This window comes from Lepisosteus oculatus, assembly GCF_040954835.1.
Source record: "Lepisosteus oculatus isolate fLepOcu1 chromosome 22 unlocalized genomic scaffold, fLepOcu1.hap2 SUPER_22_unloc_1, whole genome shotgun sequence".
Lineage (NCBI taxonomy): Eukaryota > Metazoa > Chordata > Actinopteri > Semionotiformes > Lepisosteidae > Lepisosteus > Lepisosteus oculatus.
In genome coordinates, this window is record NW_027167649.1 from 751,593 (window position 1) to 775,183 (window position 23,591).

General features: G+C 41.6%; 2 long non-coding RNA genes across 8 annotated transcripts; one reads left to right on the forward strand and one right to left on the reverse strand.

Annotated features, from left to right (window-relative positions):
* Window positions 1-1,100: 1,100 nt before the first annotated feature.
* Window positions 1,101-17,127, reverse strand: LOC107079738 (uncharacterized). 7 transcript variants are annotated; one of them, XR_011184069.1, is made up of 12 exons: window positions 16,349-16,439; window positions 14,967-15,064; window positions 14,766-14,879; window positions 8,046-14,657; window positions 7,750-7,953; window positions 6,979-7,108; window positions 6,730-6,869; window positions 6,521-6,636; window positions 4,993-5,163; window positions 4,556-4,779; window positions 4,245-4,464; window positions 1,101-3,469 (listed from the first exon to the last, which is right to left on the reverse strand). It is a non-coding gene; the product is annotated as an uncharacterized lncRNA (long non-coding RNA). The 7 variants fall into 7 exon arrangements; XR_011184072.1 differs by having other exon boundaries at window positions 1,101-2,696; window positions 2,851-3,469; window positions 6,979-7,953; XR_011184071.1 differs by having other exon boundaries at window positions 1,101-2,699; window positions 2,851-3,469; window positions 6,979-7,953.
* On the forward strand, window positions 16,024-23,027 carry LOC107079739 (uncharacterized). Its single transcript, XR_011184074.1, has 4 exons — window positions 16,024-16,224; window positions 16,405-16,710; window positions 16,848-16,937; window positions 17,415-23,027. It is a non-coding gene; the product is annotated as an uncharacterized lncRNA (long non-coding RNA).
* The last annotated feature ends 564 nt before the right edge of the window (window positions 23,028-23,591 follow it).

Below are 23,591 nucleotides of genomic sequence, written 5' to 3' on the forward strand. Positions count from 1 at the left end.
TTTTAGACTGAACATGTGTTTTGTTGCCTCCAACAAAGGAGACACAATCTGGAGATTGTATGAAGCAGGCATTACCATTATTACGTCTGCATATGGGAGCCAAAGCCGATGAAGCCATGACTCTACTTATTGATACAAAAGGACACGTTTTATACAAAATCACAAACAGATAACCCACCCAGAACAGTTTCAGTACAGTTCCATGCCATATATCGTGTAAAGCCAAGGCTGTGCCTTGGTACATAATAAACTATAAGAATTGTAAGAATATTCTTGGGCTCCTTTAATAATTGTTTAAGATATTATGTACTTCTAGAATTTGTTAATCATGACTTAAGCAGATATCAGGCACGCTCAGTTCTGGTCAGGCTGCCCGAAGCTGGCTCTGCTCTTCATGTTCCAGGCACGTAGCCAGCTCACACTTAAGTTGCAGTTAGTCATTTTCCATTATTCTGGCAGGATACTTAGTAAATGATGTTAGTACATTATTTACACAGTAAAAGCAAACTAGTATATATGTAATCAAAATAAATGTTTGATCCCTCAATAGTATAAGCCCTGCGGGGTTCCGGTGTTCAGTATCGTGGTACTAGAGATCTTGTCTCCAATCCAATGTATGTCAAAGAAGAGACTAAGATCTTCCATTTAATGCCCATTAACCCCACAGTTCAGCTCAGCAGCAGCCCTGCACTCCCTAAAATATGTGTCCCTTATTTTTCAATATTCACAAAATGGATGGCATATTTTCATTCATATCTCCAAAACGGTTCACACAAGCGTAAAACCAAATGCACAAGAAAGCAGAGACTCAGAGCTTTCATTTAATGTCTATTATCCCCAGTTTAAAAACTCAGCATCATGTCCACCTCCATAGAAATTTGTATCCAATATTTTGGAATATTGACAAAATTGATGGCCTGTTTCATTAATAGTTCCAGAACGCTGCATACTACAAGCTTAAAACCAAATGTACATGAAAGAAGAGACTAGGAGCTTTCATTTAATGCTCATTAACCCCAACGTTCAGCTCAACATCAGCCCTGCACTCCATAAAATAAGTGTCCACTTATGTAGAAAAATGAAAATTGACAGAATTATGATGTTGGTGAAAGAAAAGCTATTTATTCGTGTGCACACAGAAGAGCTGCTTGCAAAAGCAAGTCTCTCCGAAAAGACGTTGCTCAGTGCTTTTTATACATAGTGATAGACAAACTTCCAACCTTTAACATAGATTATCTAATCCCTAAAATGAACCATTAGTTTTTTAGTCAAGATCGGGTACAGCAAAACAACTTCTTATTAATAATAATAATAATTAATAATTGCTTACACTTATATAGTGCTTTTCTGGACACTCCACTCAAAGCACTTTACAGGTAATGGGGACTCCCCTCCACCACCACCAATGTGCAGCATCCACCTGCACCAAGACTTTTGTTATTGCTTACATTGGCAAAACAAGACATTTGATTTCCCTTTTTACTACATTTAAGACATAAGCTGTATTTTGCCACTGATGTTTCCATATGCTAGGGTTATAAGCATTTCGGAAGCTAAAAGACAAGCAGTTTTTGTTAGCTTTTATAAATTTTATAACATTCCTTCAGTCCCTCCTTTAGAACATATTTATTTTCACACCACTATGTTCTAAACAATGAGACTAACTAACAGAGTTAGTTACCTTTGTGCATACAGCTTTAAGACAGTGAATACATAAAATAAAAATGATTAGTAGTATTAGGCCAATAAAGAAATATTGTACCAGTGATCATCCCCAGGCTCCGAACACAGACTACAGCCACTTTCCCACTCCCTAATCATCAGGATTATAGTCGTGATATTTTTGTCCTTCATCATGGATGCGCTGTGCTAAGTCTGTGATGTGTTCAAAATTGTCTAGTATGTAAGTACTACATAGTCTTCTTACCTTAAAAGAGGATGGCCTAAAACTGTGATTATAGTGGGGAGCATACGGTTAGTTCCATTCTAATAAATTTGAGGTACACTCAGACGAAAAGCAGAACTATTTACAAATGCCAATAAACCTAAATGATCACCTCTATCAAAGGGGATTACTCCTGTGAGCATCTTGTATAGCAAAATAAACCCAACATGAGCTATTACAACATTACAATTACAATTACATTACATTACAACATGCACTATTACAATTTTTCAGTTTTTAAAACATGCGTTGCAAATCTAGCTCATACATACTCATGTCTGAAATTCATAGAATGCTGATATTTCAATCTTTCATTTGCAATGTTTTGCACAAAATCAGCAGCTGAACAGCAGTCTGTGACATACTTTTATCCAGTGCTTTTCAGAGCAGAAACATTAATGTAGGCAAGAGATCTCACCCTATGGTCTGCTGTACTTCAGCTAGCCACATTTTGGCTGTGCCGTGTGTACTCCTGGGAACCCCGGACTGTAATGAATATCAGGCAGTATGTAAAAATGAATAATGTGAGCATATTGTGTTGAAGCCAAACACAAAGAATCACTTCTAAAACTTCAATTTAACTTTTAGTGCCTGGTCTTGAAATGCTGTCCCATCACCCATCTTTTGAATTCTGGATGTGTTAACAGATAAATGTCTTGTTTTCTTTTTCCCATACTGAATGCTCTTCTCTGCAACATTACGTACTTGTGGGTCACATCATGTACCTCCTGGCATCTTGACTGGCAGGCAGCTGCTACAAAAAAGTAACATAAACATCTGCATATGATGGTGTTGAAGACAAAAACAAAAGAATTCAACAAATCTATACTTTACACTTTACTATAGCTTTTACATTACGACAATCTTGTCAAATTAAAATCAACAATTGTTTTAGGATGCTTAACTGATTATCTGGAGACACTTGTTCCAGACACTTGTTCTGCTGGGAAGTGACACCTGTTAAAGTGAAAAATGTCCTTTGTGTAACAGACAGGTCTCTGTTAAACAGAAATCACAGCTCAGTCATAGATACGAGCCACTATAGTTGATAATTGCCTCACAATTTCAAAATCAACTGTGTGTTCTGAATTAATATTTTTTTCAATTAAACTATTTACAACAGTTTATGGCTAAAATTAAAATAAAATGCAGACATTGTGGATTAGGTCTACGGCATCTATTGAACTGCAATCAAAGTTCTAAAATATTCTTGTAAAGATAAGCCATTTAAAATGTCTTTTTATCAAATGTCTAACTTCTTAATGAAGTTTTGAAATATCTGTAGTCCAAAAACAATTGCTGTAGTCCTTAGCCTTTTCAGAAACATTCACTAAAACGATTAAGGAATTGTTATCTAGACTCATCTTGTAGGCTCTGTTCTTGGTGTCGTTCATGAAGTCCAGTCTGTCTCAGGCGATGTCTCTTCCCAAGCGGTTTGCCCGTCTAATGCTGCTGGAATCTCCAGTGTTCGTTCTGGGAATGCTTGGCCATCATCCGTCTTCTGACAATGAATATCGCCTTTGTCTGTAAACAATAACTCCATAAATCAATAATTACTGTAACACATCATCTCAAAATGATTTGAGAGTTTGTTCAATTTAAACTGACCCAAAAGCTGATGTCTTACTCTGAAAAAGATTCTTTGCATTGCTCCACTGATCATGAACTAATTTGAAAACTATGAGTGAGTGATCACTCTTCTGAAAAAGTCAACAGATTTTCAAAAGTGGTGACAATTAGACCTCTTAATTCCAAAACATTCAATAAGAACAAGAGCTGGACAGATGTCGCGTAGTGTTTTGTCTTGGGAATATTTGAGTGGGGTGGCTAATCTATGCTCTTCTGAGCTTAATTTATCTACTTTTCTACTGTCTCTTATCCCCTCCTGGTGTCCTAGCTGTTGGAGAACGAGACATGTCATCTTCAAAACAATGACACAAGCAATACTGAGATGGATTTCAAGTCACAAGAAGACACTATCTTTAATAGTTAAAAGAAAATATGTTCAACATATACAGGTATGTTCAAAGTATTTTCTGGAACTGGTCAGTTATCCAACCACTCCAGAGACTGTCCTTCACCCTGAATGACTCTCTAACAGCCCTGATGTTGTCTTTTTTCTTAGAGGAATTTATCCGCCTTCCGATCATCTCCTTTTCCGTGTGACAGGTGCAATGTTCTTCACATACATAAATGCACATTTTTTGTGTAGGTCCATCAAAAAAGAACAGACATCTCATCTCTCCCTCTGCCATCTGTGCCTTTAGGGCTTCTGCAGCTGTCTTTGCGATGACCTCACCATGGTATTCACACACCACCTCTGGATCGTCAGTGATACTCAGGCCTCTCCAGGTTTGACGCTTTCCATCTTTTTAATTTGCCTTTCATTTGGTTGTGCATCTGTGTGGGCTTCCACTTCTCAAGCACTTCAGACGCTGTTGGTGTATTTGCAGTCCAGCCCATGTTTTGAAAATAGCGGGTCACCTGGCCTTCTGTTGGTAACCGTCTAGCATAATGATCTGGAATGAAAACCAGAACAGAAACCCTCAGAATTGATTCCAAATTCACTTTGTCTGTTTCTCAGTGAAAATAATTGATGTGTAAACTTACCAATAATGTTCTGCAGTCTCATCTTCCTCTGATCTGATCTGATCTCCACCTGTCGTAACTGTGTCAGTCATGACTTCCAGTCAGTCTCAGGCGCTCTTTCTTTCTGGAAAGCTGCGCATCTAACGACACTGGAAACTCCTGTGTCAGCTCCTGGAAGGCTGTGGCATCATCTGTCTTCCAGATTTCCAGATCCTGCAGCTGCCACAGTGGATGTTGGTGTTGATCTGATGTAAAAGCGAATATTAGATCACAATAATCTCTGTAACATGTTGGCTGAAAAGAACTGAAAGTGGTGTTTCCTCTTCCAGTAACACAGTAGATGTGCATCCTGCAGCACTGAGTGGCGATTGCTCTCTTGATGTTTCAAAAGCATGAAGTAATCGCTGTTTTTGACACAAGAATATTTTGTCATTTATTCAGAACATGGTGACACTTACTGAGCTCCCTCCTCTGCAACACCTTCAATGACTTCAATGGCTAAGCAGATGTTGTCATGTGTCAGCATCCTCTAGTGCAGTGGTTCTCAAACTTTGGTACACGTACCAGCAGTAGTACGTGGAGCGCCGCCAGCTGGTACGCCATATGACCCTGGAACTGTTTTGTGTGTCCTGAAAAATCGAGATGGGTTTTCATATTTTCTGTTTTAATACGTGTCAAATACGCAGCCTACGTACTACGATACAGCGCATGCTAATACTTCAGTGGACACAAAAGATACTATGTAATTCTATACCACTTTATAGGAATGCATGCTATGAATGTAAGTGACCAATTGTATTTAAAACAAAACTCATCTCCAGCATATAGGGAGGTAGGAGAATTTGCGTGATTTTGGAACAATGCCAATGTTGAAAACACAGGAATGAATAGAAATACGCGCTGTGAATGCTGGTAATCTTGTGAGCACAGGAAAGCGTGATAGATAACAGAAAAGTACTTAAGAACTGTTCTAGGTTAATTTGAGAAAAATACACCAAGTGTCTCTGTGTTTCGCTCCCATGCGCATGAAATAATAAATACGGAAACGCAGAAAAATGCAAGCTTGCGCATTGCTAAAGCAGGTAAGCCCCAAACTATTTTTGAAGAACCTTATTTACCGTTGGCAAAAGAGCTGACACATTTTATGTGTGGAGAAAAAGCTGCTAAACAACTCGACCTGCTGCCCCCCCTGAAAGACACAGTCACTCATAGAATTATTGAAATGGCGGAAGATATTAAAAGTACATTGATAGAGCGCTTTAAGATGAGCAGATGTTTTTCACTGCAATTAGATGAGTCTGTAGTAGATTTGGCCAATTTGCTCGTTTACGTTAGATACGAGTTTGAGGGTACGTCCCGTGAGGACTTTCTGTTCTGTAAGCTGCTACCAACAGGAACTACAGGAGAGCACATATTTCAGCTTCTGAATGAATTTATCGAAGAGAATGGCATCGACTGGATAAAAAGTGTCGGAGTTTGTACAGACGGTGCTAGAGCAATGACAAGCCGACACAGCGGTGTACTTGCAGAATTAGAGAGGTTGCTCCAAAAATTAATGGTTTCATTGCAACATCCACCTCAAGACCTTTGTCGTCAAGAAAATGCCTGACGATTTAAAATCTGTTAAGACCGTTGTGAATTGTATCAAGGCTCGAAAAATTAATTCACGTCTGCTTTGCTCGACTAAACAGGCTCACCCCTCTCACTGAAATTGTGCTTTTTTATTTTTATTTGCTGTTGGGTTTTTTTCTGAAAAACACTTTGAGAAGCCACATTTTAATATATCAAACAAAGTTTATTATTATAATATTTATTATATGTATGTGTGAGTGTGTGTGCACATGCGTTCATGTTGGTCATTGAGAATTTCTAGGGTTCCTATGAGATGATGACTTGTAGGTGGTACTTGGATGCTTTGGTTGGATTAGGGGTGGTACTTGGTCCAAAAAGTTTGAGAACTACTGCTCTAGTGTTTCTCTGCAGTACCATCTGAGTGGGCCAGATAAACCGCCACGATGCTCTCTTGTGCATCTGTGAGCCTCTCTGTGGCCGTCTCAAATGCCCTCCTGGCAGCCTGGCTGGTGGTGAGTGGAAGATGGTATCTACAAAACAAACACATACACACAGTATATTATTGTTTCCAAGCCACAGACAGTTCAATTAATACATTAAAACAACTTTGTGATTTAGTTTACTTCTCATGCAGTCTTTGCAAGTCGTTGGAAGGATTATAAATTGGCTCCCCCACAGAAGAAATGAAAACAATTTCAGTCTCTGTTCCACCGATGCTATCAGTGGCAGTACAGTGTATTTTAGTGAAGTAAAGGTGAAACATCTGAAAAAACAGACAAAATGCAGTTATTGTACTTTTCAACTATTGTTGAATGCCGAAGACAGATGTTGGCAATGAACTGGAGAGAGTATATCAGCGTAACTAGACTTACATGTTCCTCTTCTTCATTCAGGCAAAGCATGGCAGCTGCTGTGAGGAGGTTGTGTGCTTTGTCACTGCTATTTTCGCCAGTTTTTTCCCTCTTTGTGACACAAAATTCTTTCTCTGCATCCATTACTGGACTTGAAATCACAAGCAATTCAATAAATAATATCCGATTCAAAACTGCCAATGATCATTTTACAGTAGCAACAGCAGCACCCAGTAATTAAGTATATGGAGAGTGTTGAGTGTTTAAGTCAGTCAGTCTGACCCACTTGGCTGGGTGCTAAGCTTCTGTAGGACAAGGCTGCTGGGATCCCAATGAGGACTCACAAGTAGAGGATGGTGTGGAAGAGAGGTGCAAAAGATGAATGTGAAGGAGAGAAGGGGCTTACATATATCATGAGGAGGTGTCATCATGAATCATTACAATTTAGTGCTACTGAGGCTGTTTGAACCTGATGCTTGCCATTCATTAACTCTTGTTCCATATGGAGTTACTGAAGAGAAGTTGGGGTGGAGATCAAATTCCACTCTCACACTTCCGCTCTCCAGTGTGTTCAATCTGCTTGACTGAACACAGAGCTGAGAGCATCTTCTCCCTCACCCCTCCCTCCAGTCCAGTCTCCCTGTAAAGGCCCTAAGTAACGGGAGCGCCACCTAAATGACAGTGATGAGCCCTGACCAGAACTGTTATTCTGTCTCTTTATAAATGTCAGATCATTGTGTTATTGTTAGAATTGGACCAAACAACTGAAATATGCAAGACTGTCATTCTTACTGTCATATTCTTAGGTGATGCAGGTGCTTCAGCTGGAGAATGGAGAATGGCCTGCAGGTAGTACAGCACAAGAAGCTGCTCAGGCATGGTGATGTCTTCAGAGGTGTGCGTCTTCTCCAGTTCCGCTCCACATCTCTCTTTGCAGCCCTCAGCACCTTCCAGCAGTCACTAGCGCTTGGCCCAGGACTCTGCAGCTGTCTGTATCTGTGGCAGAAGGAGTAATACCATCAACATCAATTCCTGTCATGTACTGGAACCGGAAACCAACTGGAATCAGAGTTCTAAATGGAAAATACCTCTTTCTGATGACTTCCTGTGAGACATCCTTGCTGTTTTTTTGCTGAATGTCCTTTAGGATGCTCTGGAAGATGATCTTCAGTTGGTAAAAAAAATTGCTCGCTTTTGAAACGTCCTTCAGAAACATCAAGAGTGCTTCAGACTGATTCATAAAAATAGGAATCTGGAAACCTTACATATCTAAAAAAAAGTTTCAAGGGTTTATTTTTAGGGCTGACACAATCTCACATGGGTGAATTCTGTGCTAATGACTTAAAATATGTACTTTGTGAGTCTCTGCCCAGTTTTAAATATCTTCCTCCTGAGAGCAGTTTACCACACGCAGGTCCTGGATAAGGTACTGTTTAAACCTAGCCAGGACAGGAGCATCCAGAGCATGTTTTCTGTATAGTCCAGCCCGGGTCACTCTCTTCCGGAGAGCCTGCTGATAACTCTGGGGTCCTGTAGGGTTTTGCTGGAACAGGACCCAACCCGAAGTCCTTCCAGGGCACCTTATTTGCCTGGGCGAGATGCCATCTGGTATGGTTCATCATTAACATTACTCTCCATTTTGAGGTTTCGCCATGGGTACTACCTAGTGGGTTGGCAGCCCCACAGGAGGGGCAAGATCATTTAGACCTCATTTGACCTCCACGTACTCAAGCAGAGCAGTGGAGTTACCACATGGACCACATGGAGGTAGAGGTCACTAAGTCTCCACTCCTTACCTAACTCAACTCATTAATGTAATGTTTCTTTATTAGCCCTATACAATTTCTTGCATTAGGAATTTGTCTTTTCGCATACCCCAGCTTTTTCTCCATGGAGACACAGACACACAGACAGGGAGAGAAGCTTGGGGTCAGAGCGCAGGGTCAGCCATTGTACAGCGCCCCTGGAGCAGTTGGGGTTAAGGGCCTTGCTCAGGGGCCCAACGGAGTAGGATTCCTCTGCCGGCCGCGGGATTTGAACCGGCAACCTTCCAGTCACAGGCGCAGATCCTTAGCCACAGAGCCACATTAGTGTCTTCTTCAACTCATTAGTATCTTTGAGCCGGAAGTGTGGCTCTTTTCTGATCTCCCAATCATGCTACTTAGCTTCTTCGGCTAGGATGTCATACATTTTGTTGTGCCTTTTAATCCTTGCGTTTTGTACGCTTGGACATTGTCAGAGTATGTGGGAACAGGTTTCAGTTACCTCTTGGCATTTACGGCAGAGTGTTGGGAGCCCTCTCTGGCCTGTATTTAGGCATTCTCTGGTGGGGTATACGTTGGCTCGTAGTTGAAGGGCTGCAATGAAGTGCCTCTCTCTGAAATCCATATTGTGAGATAGCCAGGAATTGCTGTCGGGGTCATCTTGGAAGTTGTTGATCCCCGCTCCTTGGACTGGTAGTTTTGTCCAGTTTTCAAATTCGTCTTTACGCCAGTTGCAGGGTGTTTTGTATTTTGGTTTTTGTTTGTTTTTGGATTCCCAACCATCTGGGTATGTTATTTCATCTGTTGGAATTGTTAAGGTTGAAGGGTCAGATAACTGTGGGGTCTGATCTTCTTCACCTCCAGCATGGATCCATATTTTCTGGAATTTTTCTTGTATTTCATTGGTTTGCATTAGCGATCTGACAGTGGAGTCTGATGACATTGCCATGCGTTGCAGTCTTCCGATTTGAATTGATGGTATCAGGTTGGCTAGCTTGATTATGCCCAGTCCCCCATCTCTTGTCCTGGAGTAGATTAGTCCATTGCATGTGGACTCAGGGAGACGCAGCCAGCTTTTGACTGCTTTTCTTATGATACCATAGAGGGTGTGAGGGTTGTTTGATTGGTATACGCATGGTCCATTTGATAAATCAGTCTGGTGATTGTGTGGATATTGAGGATAGTTACCTTCTGTGAAGGTTTCAGAGGTGCTTTATCAATTTTATGAATCCATGTTTGGATTAAATTAGAAGCTTCTGGTAGTTTTGTTGTTGACCACGGGTTAATTTTGAGTCCCAGGTATTTTTCGGACTCAGTAGGAGTTATCATATGGAGTTTGTTGCCATTTATTGACCAGTTCTCGCAGTTGTTAATGACATATGAGTCCTTGGTGGGTGAAATCGGGAACCCGTGGCATTTTTTGGCTTGAACCATCAGACCTGTCTGTGCGCAGAATTCTTCAAGGATGCTGATGTTTCTTTTCATCCCCTCCCAGCTGTTGCTCAGCAGGACCAGGTTGTCCGCAAATGCCAGCATTGAGATGTTTCCAGCTGCGGTTTTGAAGCCGCATCCGAGTTCCTCCAAGGCATTGATCAAGGGATCCATTGCAAGGTTGAATAGTATGGGTGACATGGGATTGCCTTCCTTAACTCCTACTTTAATGGAGATTTCTTGTGAGGACTGGTTTTTGGTTTTTATTGTGGTTTTACAGCCTTGATATGAATCTTCTATTAGATCTATTATGTGGTTATCCAGTTCTTTTTGTCTCAATACTTGGAAGATGTGATCATGAGACACAGATTCAAATGCTTTAGCGATATCAATAAACACCACTGTAATTTGTTTGCATGATTTCTTGGCATTTTCCAGTATATACTGTAGGGTTGTTAGGTTTTCTGAGCAGCCAGAAGCTTTGATGAAGCCTCGTTGTCTTTGGTTTATTGGGCAAGCTCTTTTGAGGCGTTTTGTGATTATTCTAGAGAAGAGTCTGAGGAGCATTGACCTGATGGTGATGGGTCTCCAGTTTCCAATGTCTTCCAGACTCTTCTCGTCCGAGGTCTTCGGTATTAAGATTGTTTTGCACTGTTTCAATTTTTTAGGGATGTGCCCTGTGATTAGCCATAGGTTAAACAGCTGGAATAGCGTCACTCCATCACCTTCCAGATCTTGGATGACGTGCCAATCTATGTTGTCGGGACCTGGCGCAGAGGTCTTTTTTATTGCTCTTAAATTTCATCTTCGCTGATCAGCGATTCAAAGACTTCATTGTCAGCTCTCCCTTTTGATATGAAGTTATTTAAGTTTGAAAATGCTGTGTGTTCTTCCCATTTCTTTTAAAATTTCCTTGATATCAATTTTGCAAGATGGATTTTCAGTTCCATCAAGGATTAGGGAAGCCAGCTTTGATTTGTTCTTGTTATATAGAGACTGGTGATATTTATATAGTCTTCTTTTTCTCGCCCTCTTTTTTGTCCATGACCATTCTTTCCCCTTTTATGTTTGTTGGGTTTTTGTTTCTTGTTGCTTATATCTGTTGTTTCAGGTTTTAGGGTCTGCAGTAGTTTTTCAGAGGCGGTTTCATGTAATTGTTTGATGGTTTCTGGGTCTTTGCTTTCAGTGTAGATAGCTTCTTTCACTGTCGCATCGGTTTCCTCTCTGTTGACAATGTCTTTAGAGAGTCTTTTGAGTTTGGAGCCCGTTCTTTTTGCAAATGTTGGGGTTTTAACTGTCATCATTCTGGATGATGGTGGGTTTGATTTATTGTTTGATGATAGAATTTCAAGGGGTTTTCTGTGTCTTGATGGTCTTTTTTCACCCACTTGTTTATTGTTCTTTGTACCAAGCTCTTGGGCAATGAGCCGGTTAATGTTTTTGGCCCCTTTATAGTTTAATTCCAGTGTCTTTAGTTTAGTTAATTCTTCCTCTGTCCATATTTAGCTGGCATCTTTGTTCTTGTTTTTGTTTAGTTCCTGGATTCGTTCACTGTTTCTGGTATCTGGGTGGGCATGTCGCTTATGTTGTGACAAGCCGGATTTGGTTTGGAAGTTTATGTTGCAGATGTTACACTTCCATTCGCCCTCATTTTCTTTGATGGATTTGTCTGTCTTCACCTTGCACTTGGGGAGATGACATTGGATGGAGTGGAGGTTATTGCAATTGGAGCATTGGAATTCCAGAGATATCTCATTGTGTTGTGCCATCCTTGGACTTCCAATTTTCTCTTTGCAGATGGCACAGGTCTGGTCATCATTTAGTATCTGCATCTTTATTGTTAAGTCACTTAGGAAGGCTGGTTTTTCAAGTGACTCATCGATATCTGGGTTGCTTACGTTTTCTTCCTGTGGAGGGGTTGTGGACTCATCATCATAATATCCTATTGAGTCGCACTCATAGTCCTCCAGGATGCTCATCAGGGAGAGATCACACTCCTGTATGAAGCTTTCAATCTCTAAGGCTTCATCAATTCGCTTTACAGTCTTGTATTGAGAGCCATATATCACAATAGCTTGAGCTATTTTAGGCGATATTTCTCCGGGGTGGCGGATGATTAGACTCTTATCAAACATGACCTGGGCTAAGTCATCATATGTCGTCTGTGTACTCACAGAGACCAGTCTTAATTCTCCATTTCTTGTTCTTGTGGGAGGCTTTGTGATACTGGGACAGGACCCAGCCCTCGGTCCTTTCAGGGTGCCTTGTTGACCCGGGTGACATGCCATCCGGTATGGTTCATTATTTCCATTTATTTCCATTATGAATTTTCGCCATGAATACTGCCTGGTGGGTTGGCGGGCCCACTGGAGGGGTAGAGCAATTTGGACCTTATTTAGCCTCCACGTACTCTTGCAGAGCAGTGTAGTTACCGGCAGGACCGCGAGGAGGTAGAGGTCACTACGCCTCCGCCCCTTACCCAAGGGGTCTAAGAGAGTCATAGTTACTCCTGCTGTTTAGCTGCGCTTCATTGAATTTCTTCACTTTGACATTCAGAGCACTAGACACGAGCACATCGCGTTGACACCCACTGTGGGCCTTCACGATGCTTTGTTTTAATTAAACAGTCGAATTCCCCTGGTCCTCACCAGTTCTAAGCCGGCTGCTAAGCACTGGCCAAGGCCGCCCGCCGGCCTTCCCCTCCCCCCTCTGGGCCCAGTGCCGCAGATGGGGAAATCCACGGGACGGGCCCGGCCTGTGTCCAGATTCGCTGCCGTGGACGATGGCTTGACCCCCTGGCACCCCGGCTTTCCCGCGAGAAGGGGAGGGAGGGCTCCGAATGGGGTGCGCGAGAGTGGCCATGGCACACAGCGCCTCGTCCAGCCGAGACTCGGGCCCAGCCCTGCTTCCCAACCCAACCCGACTGACCCAGCCCTTAGAGCCAATCCTTATCCCAAAGTTATGGATCTGACTTGCTGACTGCCTTTACTTACATTGTTCTAACATGCCAGAGGCTGTTTACCTTGGAGACCTGCTGCATATTACAAGCTTAAAACTAAATGCACGTGAAAGCAGAGAATCAGAGCTTTCATTTAATGTCTATTATCCCCAGTTTTAAACTCAGCATCATGTCTGCATCCATAAAAATGCGTGGCCAATGTTTTTGAATATTGACAAAATGGATGGCATATTTCATTAATATCTCCAAAATGGTGCATATTACAAGGTTTAAACCAAGAGCATTTGAAAGCAGAGATTCAGAGCCTTCATGCAATGCCCAATTACCGCACTGTTAAGCTCAGCATCAGCCCTGCACTTCCTAAAATAAGTGTCCCCTATTTTTCAAGATTGACAAAATGCATGGCCTGGTTTCATTATTTAGTCTTTGAATAGCTTGCAATCAGTGACAAAGAAATGGACACCATTACCTGTAACAATACACAAGACTTTCAAAACCCTTCTGGGATCTAAAGCTATTCAGATTTCCAAAATTACCAGTAGATGCTGAACCAGGTAAAGTCAACATAGAATCTAATATTAGAGAACTTCTCACAAAACATCTATGATCCAAAATTGGACTCCCAAGCCGTGAACTCCCGGAGGTTTTCTTGCAGTTAAATGAGGTTTTTCCTCCCCCCTGTGCTGTGTAGAATTTGTGTTTACAAAGGATAATAGGCCAGAAAGCTGAAGTAGCATTTGAATGCTGTCTGAGTAGTTCTACACTCAAAATAATAAAAGCTGATCTGATTTAAGAGAAAATCTGTAGTGTTTTGATACAGAACACCTGCAAGGCATCTTCACTTCCCAGTCTATCAGAATGCATGGTGGGAATCAATTATCAACTGGTACTTGGGCAACATAAGAGCAATCGTTTCCACCTTACCACATCAAATCATGAAGGCTCCATACCATGTCTGTGGCAGAACCACCTTCCCAGAAAGGCACATCACCATTGAAGGTCTATTCAATACACTCCAATAAATTTAATAAAGCAGAAGACCAAAGTTTGATAATATGTCTTACATTTACATCCCCAAACAATGATCCCATAGACAGTAAGGAAAAATGTATAAAACTGACACTTTATTTCAAACCAGAAAGGATAATCCACTGGTGAAGTGTTAATGCCCACATTGCGATAACATGCCCTTCGGAAAAAAATTCGGGCTAAACTGAGAGACTTATAAATTTCTAAAGCAGCAAACGTCACATCTTCAAACCCATCTGTGTAGCCGACAGACAGGCATGTGTGACCCCGCTGACCGGGATGGTCAATCAAACATGCCAGGCAGTCATCAACCAGGAGCCCCTTTAAACAGTGTTAGAAGATGCAATTAACTACTGCTTTCACAATCTGGGCCATAACATCAGGCTCATTAGGGACATCGTTAGCTAAACCTGGTTAGGCATCAGCTTTATTAACATTTGGCCGAACACACAAGCATAGACACGAAACATTCAGTTGTGCTGGTAGTCTGAAGATTGACCGTCGACCTCCTCTTTATTCTATTAAAGGAAAAAGAAAAGGAAGGCTTAACAAAATAGACATGCTTTGTACCTAAAATATCGAGCATTTAACGCACTTTTGAGCTAAGGTTTTTCGTTAATATTTACCATTTGTAGCGAGGTATCATCACTAACACCCGGCAGTTCTTCAATATCTGGTACCCCATCTGAACTCACACGCCCGCCGCTGTCACATGGGGCAGAGGGCGGGGTTGGCTTTTGCTAAAAAGAAGACCAAGTCTTAAAATGACATACACTAAGCGCCGATACAACAATTCCACGACCAGAAAAAATATTTTAGCCGCATACCTCTTCACTTTGTAGAGCAGCGGACCCCGATGTTTCTCCACACAAAGAAGCTCCCAACAACAGGCGGTGTCTGACAGCTCCAGGGACGCACTGCGACCCTGTCAAGCCGGAGCGTTTAAGAATATGCGCCAATGGTGTAACCACGCCTACATTTTTCAATTGGTTGTGTTGCTTTAGAACGACCCCCCCCCCCCCCGCCATTGTTTTATCAAGAGCGAAAAGTATTCACATATCAGTTTATAAGTTTTAAACTTTAAAAGTATTAACACACAACGCAAACACAAATTATATGTTTGCCCAGAAAAGAAATTTTAAAACACGCGGGGTTGGCCTTAAAGTTTTTAAAATAATGTAATAACACATTCGCGACAGCTTTTTTCGAAAGTTTGAAATAAATTTCCACACACCGCAAGCGTAAAAGTCTTTAAGGTATTGACAGGCAACAAATGATGGGGTGTTGTTCTTTATACTTTAACGGATTGATCTTAAAGTTTTAAAATCACGTATTAGAGATATTTTGGAGACGTGCGGTGGTGGAGGGGGGGGGTCACAGTACTTAAAAGCTCTGGAATGCAGAGTGGGGGGGGGCTAAAATTGACCTCAGGGAAAGTTAATAAACATTTTATATTCATGTAACGGTTTCTAATTTATAATCACCACATGTATTTAATGCAAAAATATTCTTAACATCGCATCGCGAAAAGTAAAACCTCAAAACGTCAAGCTTGGTTTGTGAACACGTCGATATAAAGAATAGATACATTTTCTTATAGCTATACCGTTAATAAAAACATTTTGCTTAATAATATTCTTAGCGGTCTGTTGGCGAATCAAACACAGACACCGAGGCACATTTTCACCACATTTTAACCGCTGTGAAATTTAGACACCGTTGTATGTCTTAAAATAATATAGATTTTAACATTATAACAGTCTAAAACGTTTTCTAAAATGTTTCTTAAAATAATTTCTACAAACCAGTACGTGCACGCCCAATGATACCTAAGATTAATGGTTTTATGGGGGGGCATGTGTGTTTCTTAGAAGAGAATGTTTATCGGTTTGGGGTATAAGTACCAGCGGTGTAACAGGCAAAGATTTGGCTGGATTCCAATTCTTACAGTCTCGCGTTATCGCCTAACTCTTCAGAATGGATCATGCCGATCAATTACTGTACAACAGTCTGAAGATAGTTTATTTACAGACTTAACACTGTTCGATTTGATAGACGAAGACGAGGACTCCACGAATTTCAGCTGTATGTATATCTGGCTTATTGTGAGAAAATTACGTCACGGTGCATGTCTCATGTTAGCAATAGTTGCAAAACGTTGTATAATATTTGTATACTAGGCAATATTGAATTATTATAATGGAATTACCAGGGAGTTGTTCCATAATGTGGTCGTGACTGTGTGTATCCATTCATTTCCATTAGCCCCAAAAACCACAGCTGTAAAAAGACCAGTTACGGCGCAGCCCAACACTGGTGAGTAATTACGACAATGTTTTGAATAACGCTTTACGACCATGTGAGTCTTAAAGACACAGGAGTACTTTCTCCACACCAATACACGCATGAGTCTATTCCACAGACACGGACGAAGGGACAAGTCGCTACACATTTAAAAAAAACCTCATTTGGGGTTTACAATACCACTGCAAAACATTGTGGAGACACATGCAGATGTTCACGTCATACCAGAGGGTGCGGAGCATATTATCAGATCGCCTGGACGAAGAGGTGGGTACTATATAACACATTATTTTAGCATGCCCAGTTAAAACGTGTCTATAATAAAAATTACCACCGTTTTTCTATTTTTTGGTAATTTGCAGTGTTGAGTTCTTTCACTAATGGTATTTTCCCTCTCCGTGCAGAACCCTAACCTTCAAAAAATAAACTGCGACGCCGCGCTAACACGTTAAAAGGGTCATCAAGCTCAAAACGACTGAAATCAACAACCAAAGGTTAATATAATTTAAGCGTGGTCAAGATGTGTTATGATCCACTTACGGTAACCGTTACTTCTTTTGTTAGAATGTCAATTCGTTAAAAGATCCTAGTTCACGTTGTTTTCTGTTTGGGAGTGTTAAAAAGCCTTATTTTAAAACTGCTTAGCTTTTAAAGTTAAAAGCGACTGGTCTGTGCCATGGGTCTATATGCCGTTAACCATGCCACTTGACCCAGTAGCGCCACCACAGTCTTAAAGGAAACCGGTGTAACAACATGTCTGGGTAACTTGTTCCATTCACCCGCAGCCCTTTGTGTAAGGATGCACCACGTGTGGCTTTTTTATCATAGTTATCGTAGTTTTCTGATTTTGACCATTTAGATTTCATTGATTGTTGTGTTGAAAAGTCTTTTATTTTTATCACAGTGTAGTTTTCTGATTTTGAGATATGGAGCATTGGCATGGTATTAAAAAGTCTTATTTATTCACACAGCAGCTGTATCGACGAGCGGCGAAACAAATGTGGGGGAAACGTCGCACCCTAAGGTGGTGACTGCATCGAAGACGGCTGTTACTACTCTGCCCAAAACCAAACGTGTCAAGCCTTTGGAGCGAAATAATAACGCAATTAGAGACTTGGTGCTTAGTGATTTGGGAGACTCAGTGCGGTATATTGCACAGCTAGTATCAAAGGAGGGCACTAATGAGGTGGATAAAAAGCGGGGTTTAGAGAATCTAAGAGCCTCTTTAGCAAGTGTACATTTAGTGTTTCCAAAACCGATCCAGGTTTACGGTGCTAGCCTCTTAGACGTATTTTCTAAAGAGGATGCCGCTCTAACCTCTGGATTTCATTACCTGATAATGCTATTTCATGGTTCATTGGCGAAGACCCACCGGGATAAATGACTAAATTTCGTTTTGTTAATCTCAACAGAATAGCCTTGTATGTACAGGCTATGGACACTGTGCATGGTGCAGTCCAGAGAATATTGGATGAACTTTCTCCAAACATTGGGGCAAATGATTTTGTACAGCTGCGTTCGACTGCGGGTGGTTTTAACAAACCCTTGTTCTCACGCAGGAGACACCCCGGAGAATTAAATGCTGCCGATTTTTTAAGCCACATCTCAGACCTCCTACAGAGCTACACAGAAGTTCTCACCGATGACAGCCTCCGATTAGTGGCGACGATAGTTCGGAATATGCAGGGGGGTGCCCGCCGAAGATTTAAATCCGTTCTGTACAGCCGGGTAATTGCTCGGAAAAAAGCGCACCTTATCGACTTTACATTACATGGGGGGTAATCTGTGTTTCGCCGGGAGTGTGTACGGTTTGTGGAATGAAGGTTGTACTGATGGGAAAATGTTACAGGGCGCTAAACGAATGCACAAAGAGTTGGGTTTTCCAGAGAATCGGAAAATTTGTTTGTCAGACATTACTGCTTTTGAAAAACATTTAAAGGTGGTCATGACCACGACCAGGGTGATTGGAAATATTTTTCAACGGGGCCCACACCACCAAATTCTAAAATACTTTTTGTTCTACTGCATGAAGAGCATTTTTAAAGGGTTTTAAATATTAAAGCTTTAGTGGGGGCAGCGTATTTTTGCACTAACTGCCATGCGGCGTATAGCCACAAGAATGCACAAGCCTGTGTTAAAGCTTGTGAAACCTGTTTAGATCCCCAGTGTTGCGAAATTGATGCAGAAATTCAGAATTGCCCGGTCTGTAAGGTCTTTTGTCGTAGCACTCAGTGTTTGGCGAGACACTTTCAGAATGCGGCGACGGGTGTTAGTAAGTATGAGCGCAGGGTCTTTTGTGAGAAATGTGGGGTTTATAACCTCGCAAGTCACAAATGTAAAGAGAAACTGTGCACGCGTTGTAACAATGTGATCGACACCCCTCACACACATTTGTGCTACATACCGCCTTTGGACAACCCCAAAATTTCAAACATGTACATCTTTTTAGACTTTGAATGCATGCAAGAAACGGGAACACACATACCAAATTACGTCCACGCCCTTCATATTAACAATAAACGAAGCTGGGAATTTTATGGTGAAACTTGTCTTAAGGATTTTGTGTGTCAATTTATCGATATACGTTCATATCGCACAATGGCAAGGGATATGACAATTACCTAGTAATCAGACAGTTGTTAGATGAAAAGATGGACATTGAACTAATTAAATCAGGGTGGTAAGATAATGTGTATGACCGTAAAAGCTCTGAACATCAGATTTATCGATTCTCTAAACTTTCTACCTATGAAATTAAGCAAACTGCCGGCAGCCATGGGGTTCCCCGGGGGTAAGGGTCATTTTCCACACTTGATGAACACTTCTGCCGAGCAAAAAAGCCGAGTTTTTGGTTTGGTATGAAGATTGCAAGGGAAGTGTGTTTAACTTAGAGAGAGTTGAAACGTTACTGCCATTTGGATGTGGCAAGTCTAAGAGAAGGCTGTGTCAGGTTTCGGGACGAGGTCATGAATATGACCAGACAGACACGCGTGAGTGAGTCAGGGGCCGCCTGCGTTGTGTGCATCGACCCCTTTCAGTTTGTGACCATCGCTAGTGTCTGCATGGCCATGTTCAGACTTATGTTTTTACAGGAAGAGACGATAGCGTTGCTACCCCATGACAATTACCACCGCCAGCAAAAACGATTTTCTACACCCAGCATTCAGTGGCTTATGTACATCAAACACACAGAGCCCATTAAAATCCAACACGTGTTAACCATGGCCGGTGAGACAGCCTTTGAGTTCAACGGTTGCTTTTTTCACGGTGGTAGTGTTTGTTATTGTGAAAACGAGTTTAATCCGCGAACAAACACTACTTTTGGTTGGTTGTACAGAAAGACGATGGTGAAAATTAATTTTCTAAAAATGAGAGGTTTTAACGTGCAAGTTTTGTGGGAGCACGAGTTCAGAGACATGCTTGTTGAAAATGGAGACTTGGGTAAATTTCTAACAGCTGCGCAGTTACCAGAGCCTCTGCAACCACGTGATTTGCTTTTTGGGGGGAGAACAAATGCTATTTGTTTGCATTACACAGCGCAGCCCGGTGAAAAAAATCATTACTATGATTTCACCAGTCTGTATCCATTTGTGAACAAAACTAAAAAATACCCACTGGGGCACCCCCGAATAATATATAACAACTTTGGAGATTTAAAATGGTATTTCGGCTTAGCGAAGGTGAAAGTTTACCCACCCAGACGTTTGTACTTTCCAGTTCTTCCAACCAAATTTGACAAAAAACTGTTTTTCACACTGTGTTGTACGTGTGCTGAAACAAAACAGACCACTCCCTGCGAGCACAGTGATGAAGATCGCGCCTTGACTGGTGTCTGGTGCACCCCTGAATTACAGATGGCCTTAGATCTGGAGTATAGTGTGTACAATTTACTAAATTTGGCATTTCACACGATCTTTTTTCTGACTACATCAAAATGCATCTGAAAGGGAAACGGGAAGCTTCGGGTTTCCAGATGTCGCAAAACAACATAGATATAGCAGCGAATATTATGAAAAGAGGGTGTCCAGCTGGACCCCGGCAACATTAAAAAGAATCCGGCCAAAAGACAGCTTTCAAAAATTGCTTTGAACAGTTTGTGGGGCAAGTATGGGCAAAAGAGACAATTTACCACAGACCACCATTGTGAGAAACACCGATGAATTGTTCAGGTACTTATTTACGCCATATCATGAGGTGTCAGCCTGCGAGTTTATCGATGAAAACACAGCCTGTGTTATGTGGAAACCCACTAAACACCACTATGCAGGCCATTCAAACACTAACATTTTCATTGCTAGCTTTACAACTGCCTATGCCCGCTTGGAGTTATACAATCTGCTAAATGCTTTGCAAGGCCGCTGTCTGTACCACGACACAGATTCCGTTATCTTTGTGAGCCGGGAGGGTGAGTGGAATCCGGGGCTGGGTGACTATTTGGGTGAGCTGACCAGCGAAATCGATGCTGGACAACACATGACCGAGTTTGTGTTAAGCCTGTTTAAAGGTGAAAGGCATTACGCTCAATGTGAACAATTGTGAAAAAGTTAACTTTGAGAGTCTGCGGGACTTGGTTTTTGACTATGGCTTTAACCCTTATGCAGAGTGCCGGGAATTTAAACATTTCTATTCAACAGCCGATGATCGCGCGTGTTAAAAAGGATTGGCGCATTGAGACCCGGACCTTAAAGAAAACCCAGAAGGTGGTGTACGACAAGCGGGTGCTGCAAGAAAATTAGTCATTGTTGCCCTACAGATATTAACACGATGGATGTCAGGTTAAAACACCCTTTTTCATGCATTTTGTCCGGACCCTCAAATTGCGGTAAAAGTTATTTTATAAAACAACTCTTGGAGAACGGTGATACCGTTACGACTCGTAAACCCAAAAACATAGTCTGGTGTTACAGCTGCTGACAACCTCTATACGCTGAGTTGCTTGTGAAATTTCCATACATTCAGTTTATAGAAGGACTACCGACGTCGTTTTCCGACGACCAGCTACTGCCGCCGGGTAGAGTAAATTTGATTATAGTTGATGATTTGATGGAGTCTGAGTGTGAAAATAATGAGATAGAAAAAGCTTTTACCAAATACTGTACGTACAGTACACCACCAAAGCCTCAGCATCATGTATATCGTCCAAACTGTGTTTTGTGAAGGCCGGAAAAGTAGAACCATAGCGTTAAATACAAAGTACATGGTGCTGTTTAAAAACCCTAGAGATAAACTACAGATTACAACCCTGTCCCGGCAGACGTACCCCGGTAAAGCCACATTTTTTTCTGAAGCGTTCGAGGACGCTACTAAAAAAACCTTTCGGTTACTTGTTGGTGGATTTAAATGCCGACACCCCAGATGACTCCAGATTGCGAACAGGTCTTTTCCCCCCAGATGTACCCATGGCTTATGTATTAAAATAAAATAATCTAAAAGTCGGTGATCTCGCAACCACAGACTCAGTCGAAAAAACACGTTCAGGGCGTCGTCATGTTTTCACACATTCGGAGAAACCTGACTCTCTTAAATTTTCTGGTAAAAGCCACCCCCAATCAGTGGAAAGCTATTCTCTGCAGGGCTACAAATGATCTTGTACAGGCCATAGCTGAAATCGCCTTGAATACCTTGAAAGGGAACATACCGTTATCTGCTAAGCAGTTTGGGACCCTGAAGAGAAAGCATAAGCTTATAAAGACGTTGAGTCGAAAGGGTCTTTCTCTTAAAAGAAAGAGACTCTTGGTGAACCAGTCCAGCGGTTTTATCGGGACCCTGTTGAGTATTGCAGTACCATTGATTATGGGGCTTCTACAAAGTCAATAATGGAGTACGCTGAAAAAATGTACCTGGTACCTCAGAAACAGCTCGATCGACTCCGAGAGTGGTCTGGGCTTGAAAGCGATGTAAGAAAAATAACAACCCGTCGGTTGGATGATGAAATGAGAGACATTCTTCAGAACTCACATCTGGCCGAATATGAAAAGTGAAATTGTACAGCCAGGTGTTACAACGGTATTTGACATTAGTACGCCAGGAGACTTCCGAAAAGGGGACTTTAACCGTTGTGCTACCGGAAAATGCACCCACCGAGCTATCACACACGTTAGCACAACCGCCGTCATCAAGCGACGCTGACTTTGGGTATATTTTGGACAGCGTGTCTCGGCGGTTCCGGAGAAATGCCGAGATATTCTTAAAGACCATGGCCCGCAATGAACCATTAATAGCCTGGAATGAAAAAGGGGAATTTGTGTACAAGGGGGCACCCGTTGAGGGCTCTCACGCAGCAGCAAGCAGTTGCGGTCGGTAAGAAGCCAAAAGGTTGGGATCTGTTCATGGAGGCTATGGCAGAAATCAACGTGCCGGGCACCTTGCTAGCCAACGCTGGTAACCGAGAGCTACTTGAAAAACTCAAGGATACCCCGCTGGGGTGTGCAGCATCGGTCAAAACTTTAAAACAACCGGTAGAGTTGTCGACGGTCGACCCGGTCTCTAAGATAACCGCTGAAAGGAGACGATCATTAATACCTAGACTCACATGGTGCGTTTGTGATAAATGACTTGAAATGTATATGAAAAAGCGCGAGCAACATAGTTAAAAATGTTTGTAATAAAATTCACTATAACCGTGAATGTATAATAAAAATATTGTATTGATTTTAATTCATGTTTTGTGTTCTTTTTTAAGTAATAACCACATTGACAATTAAATGGTTCGATTTCAGTTTTATTTTAGACGGTCAATTAACATTTATGACGTTTTAAATTGTCGTAAACACCCGCATAATTGAACATTCTTATTTTCAAATGGCTTAAAAGGGTACAGGGGTCTCCGTCTCACACAGCGTCGGTTTTTCAGAAACATTTCCACCATGCGGTCATTCTGGATTGCATTCGTAGAATAAAGTTCTAAAATGTTTCTAAAAGATAAGCCTTTACATCTATGGTAGAGAAAAAAAGACGCAATGTAGACTGCAGGTCACCGCAAAAGAATCTTGCAATTGTCTGTTGTTGTAAAATATGGAATTAGCATTTCTGTTTAAGAAATCAATAATGTTGTTGGGAAAGAAAGGCTTTGGGTGAAAATCCGTAGGAGTCGAAAATTCTGCTCCCTCGTCATTGGGTAAGTAAATAGCAAGCCAGTGTTCACTGGG